General features: G+C 43.4%; 1 pseudogene; it reads right to left on the bottom strand.

Moving 5' to 3' along the window:
* Nucleotides 1-7,686: 7,686 nt before the first annotated feature.
* On the bottom strand, nt 7,687-8,299 carry LOC138768681 (ubiquitin carboxyl-terminal hydrolase isozyme L5 pseudogene; annotated as a pseudogene).
* Nucleotides 8,300-9,003: the final 704 nt, after the last annotated feature.

Raw genomic sequence — 9,003 nt, 5'->3', positions numbered from 1 at the left:
GAATACTGCATGTATGTGCCCACATCTGTCCTGCTCCTTCCTTCATGTTCCCTGCAGTCTCTGTCAGCCCTTGTGTTTCCCATCCTCTCCATTACTGTACAGTAACTTATAATATCACAGATTCTGCTGTTTCTGAATGTTTGTTTCATCTGTTTTACATTATTTTTGGGGTGTGGAACCAATTGTCTGCATTTTTATGATTTCTTATGGGAAAATTTGCTTTGGTTTAAGAATGGATCTGGATTACAAGCACGGTGACGGAACGAATTATGCTCGTAATTCAAGGCACCACTGTATGTTATAATAAACATTAGGGGAGGATCAGTATCTTTGGCGGGTCTAGGGTTTGAGCAATCCTGCAGTTCCTGACACAGCCATAGGTGGCAGCAGAGGGGATGTATTGCCCTTTAGCAATGCAACTCAATGTAATAATAAAAAAAAAATCTATATACATTTGCTTTAAAAAAAAAATAGCTTTGAAAAAAAAATTAAGTGCCGGAGTACCCCTTTAATCCAGTTTATTCTCCAATGCTTATTACTGAATTCTGAGTTAACAGAGAAGGTGTCTCCCATACAGGATCCCCATCTCTTGACAACTATAAAAATCACCTCTTGCTCTGGAGGACCTGTCCAGCTATAGGCCAGGTTCACACGATGTAAAAACAACGGCCGTATTTATTAACAACAGCCGTAGCTATGCAAACGACGGCCCTTATTTCACAAATTGTTGATAGGAAATACGGCCGTTGTTTTTACAACATGTGAACCTGGCCATATACTGTACAGAAGACCAATTGATTTGTATAGGGGAACTGTGTAATGCTAAGTGGACCTGTTATTTCCAGTGATTGTTATAAGGCAGCTTGGATTTAAAAGATTAACCCTTTAGAGTAGTGACAAGGTGAGTACAGTGCTGTTACTTCTGTTATCGAGCCCAGAAGAGTCCTCTACATGATTGACACATTACAGCTGACTACTAGGAGTCCAAACTGGGGATCTGGTTATTGTCAAGGGACCCTACTAACAAACAGGAATTGTAAGGAGACAGATCCTTTAAATTTTACAGCGATCCATTATCTGAAAGGTTTGCCAGGACGCTTGTGTCATGTATAACAATCATGTACATTAAGCATTACGTCTATTACGCCTTGATCACATGCACATCTGAAGGATTATACAAGACGCAGACACGCGGCCTTACTAACTGTCCTAATTACAGCCGGAAAGAAGGCAGGAAGCCCTATCAAAAATAGAGATAAAAATAATGGGAAAACACTCGACGCAGTCAGCATACACGCTTCTTCCCTTCCACATCTGCTCTAGTTTTACTTTATTAGGATCACATTCTGCAAAAAACGTAACGTTCTGCTAATCTATATCATCCAATGCCAATTAACTGGTTATGTCCGTCATGTGTTGGGTAAGATATACGGTAAGTGCAGCTGACATATAATGTATGTTGGTTTTGTGGATTGTTTGTATGACTGGTGTAATCTGCTTAGCGCAATTTGTTGTGGATGATGTTGATTCGAAATTCCATGGTAGATATATTCGTAGATTATAGGCTGTATCAATGTTTTCAGGATTCCCTAGGGCCGCATCCAACTTCTTCAGCCAACAGTATTCAAATGCCGAACGATGGAACCGGAGCGTGCTCGAGTTGCGCTCATCTCTAATAATAATCCTATGTGTCCCAACAATAGTCTTGTTTCACTTCAGAAGATGAATTCTCCAAATATCATGTACTACCTTTCTTACTCTGCCCTTTTCTGAAATGTAATTCACACATTAAGGGGGTTGTTTACAAAATTAAAAAAAATTACTTCTATTAAAAAATCTCAAGTGTTCCAGTACTTATCAGCTTCTGTATGTCTTGCAGGAAGTGATGTATTCTCTCAAGTCCCACACAGTGCTCTCTGCTGCCACCTCTGTCTATGTCAGGAGCTGTCCAGAGCAGTAGCAAATCCCCATAGAAAACCTCTCCTGTTCTTCAGACTGAAAGGAATACATGACTTCCTGCAGGACATACAGCAGCTGATAAGTACTGGAAGACTTGAGATATTTTAATAGAAATAAATTAGAAATCTCTGTCACTTTCTGGCACCAGTTGATTTGATTTTTTTTTGTGTGTGTAAACCACCCCTCTGACAAAATAAAAATAAAAAAAAACCATAATAATTTGTGTCACACTGTAATGCTATAGTACAAATAATGACTGGTAATTTCGGCACAGAGTACTTACACATGTCAATACCGTGGAGTAAAGTGCAGTTTTACATGAGACATCTATTAAATCCGTAATGAGGTTGTCTGTAATGAGATGTTAAGCAAATGATCATCTTAATTTTGTATTTCAACATGAAGACACGTCACCGGCACAGAACGGGTGGAATGTTTCTTTATAATTAACATCTTCGGGTTGGGGGTTGTATTCTCTTTGATTTATGTCTCGAATAGTTGTAGTTATCTTCGAACCTATAATTCTTCATTCATTCTCTTAAATTGACCCTGTGTACACTATGGGGGAGATTTATCAAACATGGTGTAAAGTGAAACTGGCTCAGTTGCCCCTAGCAACCAATCAGATTCCACCTTTCATTCCTCACAGACTCTTTGGTAAATGAATCTGATTGGAATCTGATTGGTTGCTAGGGGCAACTGAGCCAGTTTCACTTTACACCATGTTTGATAAATCTCTCCCCATTTGTTTACTAGTATGCTGTATGCTTGTTGAAGCTAAGAGAGTGCCGATCTGCTACACTGGTGCTCACTTACTGAGCCTAGTACATGACTCAATAATTGTATGTATGTATATATATATATATATATATATATATATATATATATATATATATATAAAAAACCATTGTAAAAACAATAAACTTTATATATACCTGTCCACGTTTCCCCGTTCTCTTCTCGCTTCTGTCTACTCTCTGCAGCCACAGCTGGAACTTCTGAGCTTTTCGTAGAAGTGACAGGATGCTCAACCAATCACTGTCCGAGACGGGACTGTGCCACAGTCATTGATTGGCTGAGTGGCCTGTCACTTCAGAGACCGTCTCAGAAGTTCCAGCAGCGGCTCCGAGCAGAAGCAAGAATACTTGGGAATGTGGACAGGTTTGTGCCATCTGTGGTTTTTCAGCAGGTTGAAAGACATTGATCAGCCAATGTTTATTTGGCGTATCGTTGTCTTTATTACATGGAGCAATAATATGCCGAATTGGCCTGATTGGGCAGAATATTGCTCCGTGTAATAGGGCCTTAATTCATCCCTTACTATTAATGTCGGCCTTCTTTTGTAAGAGAAACAGTTACTTGACAGCCCTCTCGGGAGCGGACAAGACCAGGGGCTGAATCGGTTATTACTCGGTAGAAAGACTTCTGCCAATTTTAATTCAGCGAGGACCACTAACCTAGATTCCAACAATGGACAATGCAAACAATGGAATCCTAGTGCACACACAACTGTAACACTGTTTGCAGATTCATCCCCGTAGAAGACTTACAGTTCTTAAAGAGGACCTCTCACCCCCCGTGCCGGGGCAGAGCCTGGCCGACCCCCGCTAGAGACCCTCATACTTACCCTGTGCGCAAAGTCCCAGCACTGGAGCCGGTCCCGCCCCGAGATAACATCGTCGTCTCCATTCATTCTCTATGAGCGTCGGACTCATCTCTGATGAGCGCGCGCCGGGCTTCCGACAGTGATATCTCCGCGGCGGGACCGGCTCCAGGAGCAGGACTTCGTGCATGGGGTAAGTGTCCCAGCAAGGGGGGTGACAGGTTCCCTTTAAATACAGTACAGATCTAGCACCCACCATGTTATTCAGCACACCTACATCTAGCCAGGGTACTTTGGTACTTCTGTACTATAGCTTTAGTTTTCAATCAACAAAACAACAACAAGTGTGTGTGATCAGGGATAGAGGAGAGGAAGAGAGGGAAGGGGAATGACAGGCCCAAAGCTTTATCGAAGGACAGACACACAGAGGGGAGATCGGGGGAGAAAGGGGGTCCTCTTCTTCTTTTACCTCTAGACTGTCCATGATGGAATAGTCTCTGGGCAGGCTATGGACCAGCCTTTGGCAGTCCTGGGAGGCCATTTTATTCAAGATTGATATTAGGCATTTCCTGACAAGCCACAAAGCATCTTTTATAAGGTTCCAGGCCTTCTGGATACCCCCAACTATGTGATTCCCATAAAGCAATCCATAAAACACTTAGCAATTATTAGGACATGACTAGGGATTACTTAAAGTGTCATTATCATTTGGGAATACTTGTGGCATATCACAGAGACATGTCAAAAGTTTTGATCGATCCAGGTCTGAGTGTTCAGTGCATCCTCTCCCTGCTATGTGTCAGCATAATCAGTCAGGCTCCATATATAAGCCCGACTGATCACGTGATACGTTACACAGTCTCCTTACCGTTCTCCTGATCGGTAAGGGTCTGAACACTCAGACCCGGACCAATCAAAACTTTTGACATGTTTCTATGACATAAAAAAAGGAAAAATTGGCAGCACATCTATGACTCTGTTAACACTGCAGGATGTACGCTGCTTGTGGCTAAAGTAAGGATAAAAAAACAGAAGGTGCAACAGCAACCCACAGGTGCAAGGGATTACCGTATATACTCCTCCCAGTGTACACACGATAAGCACCTTCTCTGTATACTGTATATTAAAAAGTGAGGATCTTAGCAAACTATTTGATCAAACAGAGTGTACCATATCGCCATGTTAAGGCGTCCTCAGAGACATGGTCCTAAATGATCTCTTTTTATAGTACCCTTGGGACATGGGTGGAGTGCAAGCCAAAAGGAGGTAACCACACACCCCACATTCAACAGAAAAAAAGGAAAAATTGGCAGCACATCTATGACTCTGTTCAGGGGTGTGGCTACCTCCTGTTGCCTTGCACTCCACCTATGTCCCAAGGGTGCTATAAAAGAGATCATTTGGCTCCTATCTGCCCAGTTGTAGGCTTATTCAGCCCAGGAAAGGCCATTGCTAGTGTGAAAATACTAGAGTAGGGACCATGTCTCTGAGGATGCCTTAACGTGGTGACATGGTGCAATCAGTTTGATCAAATAGTTTGCTAAGATCCTCACTTTTTAATATATACAGAGCAGGTGCTTACCGTGTGTACACTGGGAGGAGTATATACTGTAAGCCCTTGCACCTGTGGGTTGCTGTTGCACCTTCTGTTTTTTGTATGTTTCTATGACATGTCAAAAGTTTTCCAAACCACAGCATCACTTTAAGCTACACTTGGAGATGGATGGATTATTAAATCCCCAGTCATATTCTAAGGCTCTTTAATGTAACGAAACATTAACTTGCATTGAATGCTATCTCCAAAGGTGGTATCAGAGAGCTGCTTTGCATATTCTTCTTCCCAGAATTCCGAGTTGAGCCAGATGACTTATAAGTCTCCACACAACTTCATGGCACCCTCTTTAAAGAAAAACAACCACTTTTGTCTCACAACAATCAGCCCCCTGCTCTGTACTGACAAGTGCTAAGAACCCCAAAACAACAATCTACAGATAGGGTATGTTCACACTCAGCATAATAGGTGGAATTCCACGCCAATTTTTTGAGCAGAGAGCGGCGGGAGCGGACGCGCACTATCCCTTCCATAGAGACACATTCTTCTTTTTAGGTAAGAAACTAGCCAGCATGTCAGTACCATGGGTAAGATGGTGCACCCATAAAATACATGTGCTTAAGTAATATATAACTCTTTTACATCTACAATACATGTAGAGACATCTGCCTGTTGTATCATGATAGCGCCACTTATTTAGAGTTTTTAAGACTAGAAAACTGGAGCACACTAGACAGGCGATGCCCTGGCACTGACACCAGCCCCGCTGTTCCTGCCTAATTGCCTCAACTGCCCTAGGCGGCAGCGGACAACTGGTGGATTGCCCCTAGCTTATGCAGGTGTGACACTGAACACGGACAAGACAAACAAACAAATAAAACAAGATCAGAGGTCCGGGTCGGCAACAAAAACATAATTGAAGGAGTAGTCAAATAGTCAAAAGCCAGAAAGTCAAGAAACCAGGAATTCAAGTCAGGAACAATTGATAGGTCAAGAGGAAACTCCTGGTATGAGGTTCTATCGCAGGCAATGAGGGAGGGGAAACAGGTTTATATGGGAGGTGAAGTCCCAACTCCAGAACTGATTGGGGCCTAGGACTCCAACGTCCTGAACATAATCCAAGCTCACCGGCAGCAGCACCTGCCACCTTGTCAGCATTACAACACACACCATCAGCTGAGCGCCCGGCCGGGAAGCGGCGTGGTGGCTAACGACGACGCTGTTGTGCCCTTAGGACCCGGCTGGGACGGTTACCAAAGACACCATTGGCACATCTAACAGGCTGGCTGAAACACACGCTCCGGCTCATGACAGGAGTAATACCCAACTACAAAAATTGCCCCCACCATTTAACAAAGGTGATTCAGCACATTCCGCATGTGAGCTTTTTACCTTCAAAGTAAAATCCAAAGGGTCTCGTCTTGATTGAGTGAGGCAGAGTGTTATAATTCCGGCATGTACGATACATTTCTTGGGTTGAATGCTCTTGCACCCTGCCTAGCAAATGTGAGATGAGTGGCAATGCATACAGTACTGTATGCATCACCGCACACTGATTTAGCATCTGGCATCCCCAAACTCTCTAAACTGGCTTTGTAACTACACAACTGTCTCATCTGCACTTGTTACAGAATATTTAGTCTGACTCTCTGCTGACATCTCTGTCCAAGACAGGAACTGTCCAGAGCAGGAGAGGTTTTTTAGGGCTGCATCAAACTTCAGCAGCCACCGCTATAATAAAATGCTGCGAGCTCTGGTTTGGACGAACCCAAACATGCTCGAAGGTCGCCCAACTCCAATCTACTTTCATTCTAATATATTATGAATATCACCTAGAGCATTCATAGCAATATGCACCAGTATGTGGGATTTAAAGGACAACTCCCACAATTTTTTTTTTAGCTTATTTACCACACATTACAAAGTTATATAACTTTGTAATGTGGTTAAATACCCGGTCTGGCCCCCTTCCCCCACTTTCGGACCCCCTCCCCCCTCGCCCGGAAGTTAAAGAATATATACATTACCTATTACGATCGTCACGGTCCTCTTCTCCCGGGCAGCATCTGGTGACGACGACGTCAGAGCCAGGGGGCGGTCCGGGTCTTCTTCCTCCTCGGCGTCTTCATAGAGAGTGAATGGGACGGAAAAGGCTGCTGGTGCACATGTGCACCAGCAGCCTTTTCATTGGCTGGAGCGCATCACATGGCTTCCAGCTCGCTCAGCCCTGATTGGCCGAGGTTGCTGGAAGCCATGTGACGCGCTCCAGCCAATGAAAAGGCTGCCGATGCGCAAGCGCACTGGCAGCCTTTTCCATCCCCAGGACCCGGAAGTCAGAGACATCGCTGGACGGCGGACGGCGGGCGAATGGAGTGGCAATCGTCACCGGAGGGATGGTGAGTATGATGTCTGTGTGTGTCTGTGTTTGTTTTTTTTGGGGGGGTCCCACGGGAGTTGTCCTTTAAACAGAATGTATATACAAAACAAATGAAAATTTAGCAAAGTGTATATATATATTACATGAAACTTCTTGGCGGCTTTTTTTTTCAAGTTCTATGACAACAAAAAGGTAGAAGCATGACATTTCTTTACTCTCCACTATAGGGGAGATCATTTCGCCTCCTGTAGTCTTCTTGTTTGCTTTTCTTTGGCCTTTTCTACTAGTGGTATTAACTGCTGATGTTCTGCTAATGTCTTCAACAATTCCATGATGAATGGAAGATAGTTGTGCTTCCATCTGATATTCTTAATCTTGTATCTTTTAGTCTTCTGTTGTTCTTCGTCTAGCAGGAGTTGGTATTTAGCTACTTCAGACTGAATTGAGTTTATGAGACTGTTGTGGTCGGTTTCCATGGGTTCAGCCTCGGAAAGTTGCTTCTGCAGCTCAGCAATTTTCTTTTCGTATATTTTCTTTCTGTCTGACACAATGGCCATCAGATTGAACCGTATTTCCCCTTCGCAGTACTTTTGCATCCGTTTCTCGATCACCGGCCTGACAACACCGATCCAATCGTCCTAATTATATGGACCGAGATCGATGGGTCCATCCCTCAAACCGTCCAGCTCCTACAATCTGCCATTCACAGGGACAAAGCTGACAAAGTGAAAGGCGTTGTCATTTTTGTTGAGAATTTTGCATCAAATTCAAACATCTATTGTCTGGCAAAGCTATTGTGCACTTGCATGTGTTGAAGCGGCTCAGGAAGAGATGGCGGGCAGCGCCGGAGAATGGTGCCTGATGGAGAGCGACCCCGGGGTGTTCACCGAGCTCATCAAAGGCTTCGGCTGCCAAGGGGTTCAGGTCGAAAAAATTTGGAGTTTACAGAATATTCAGGAACTATCATCTCCGGTTGATGTCAGATTAAGATATTTATATTCAATCCTGATAAGGTCTGGTTCTCGTTCTATGGTCTATGTATATTTGTAGCTGAACAGCAGCTAGGGAGGTACTGGTTACACATTTTGGCTCTATCTGAATACGACAACTGGGCCACTTCCTTAGCAATAAACAGACAGGATGCAATTGTATCCAGCCCATATGTCTAGGTATATGGAGCTCTGCTGGCAACATAAGCGATAAAGAGAATTCTAGCGTAAATGTATATAAAATATTATACTATTTGCAATGAATGTCATATTTATGAGCCCTCTGCACCATCATAGACATAGCTACTTTACTACTTTAGCCTGTATACATCTTATACAATGTGACATCATCCCAGACAGCATGTGTCTCATCATGCACCGTTAGACTGTGCAGCAAAAGCCTCGTATTAGTCCTCAAAGCAGGTGTATTCCTCCCCCATACCAGGATTAACAATATATATTCCTGGAATGTGCAGAATAACCTGTGAAAGTGGATAATTCATCATTTCAATTGTATCAGTAA

This window comes from Dendropsophus ebraccatus, chromosome 12, assembly GCF_027789765.1.
Source record: "Dendropsophus ebraccatus isolate aDenEbr1 chromosome 12, aDenEbr1.pat, whole genome shotgun sequence".
NCBI lineage: Eukaryota > Metazoa > Chordata > Amphibia > Anura > Hylidae > Dendropsophus > Dendropsophus ebraccatus.
Note: the sequence above shows the minus strand (reverse complement) of the source record. Positions and strands in the feature narration are given on the sequence as shown.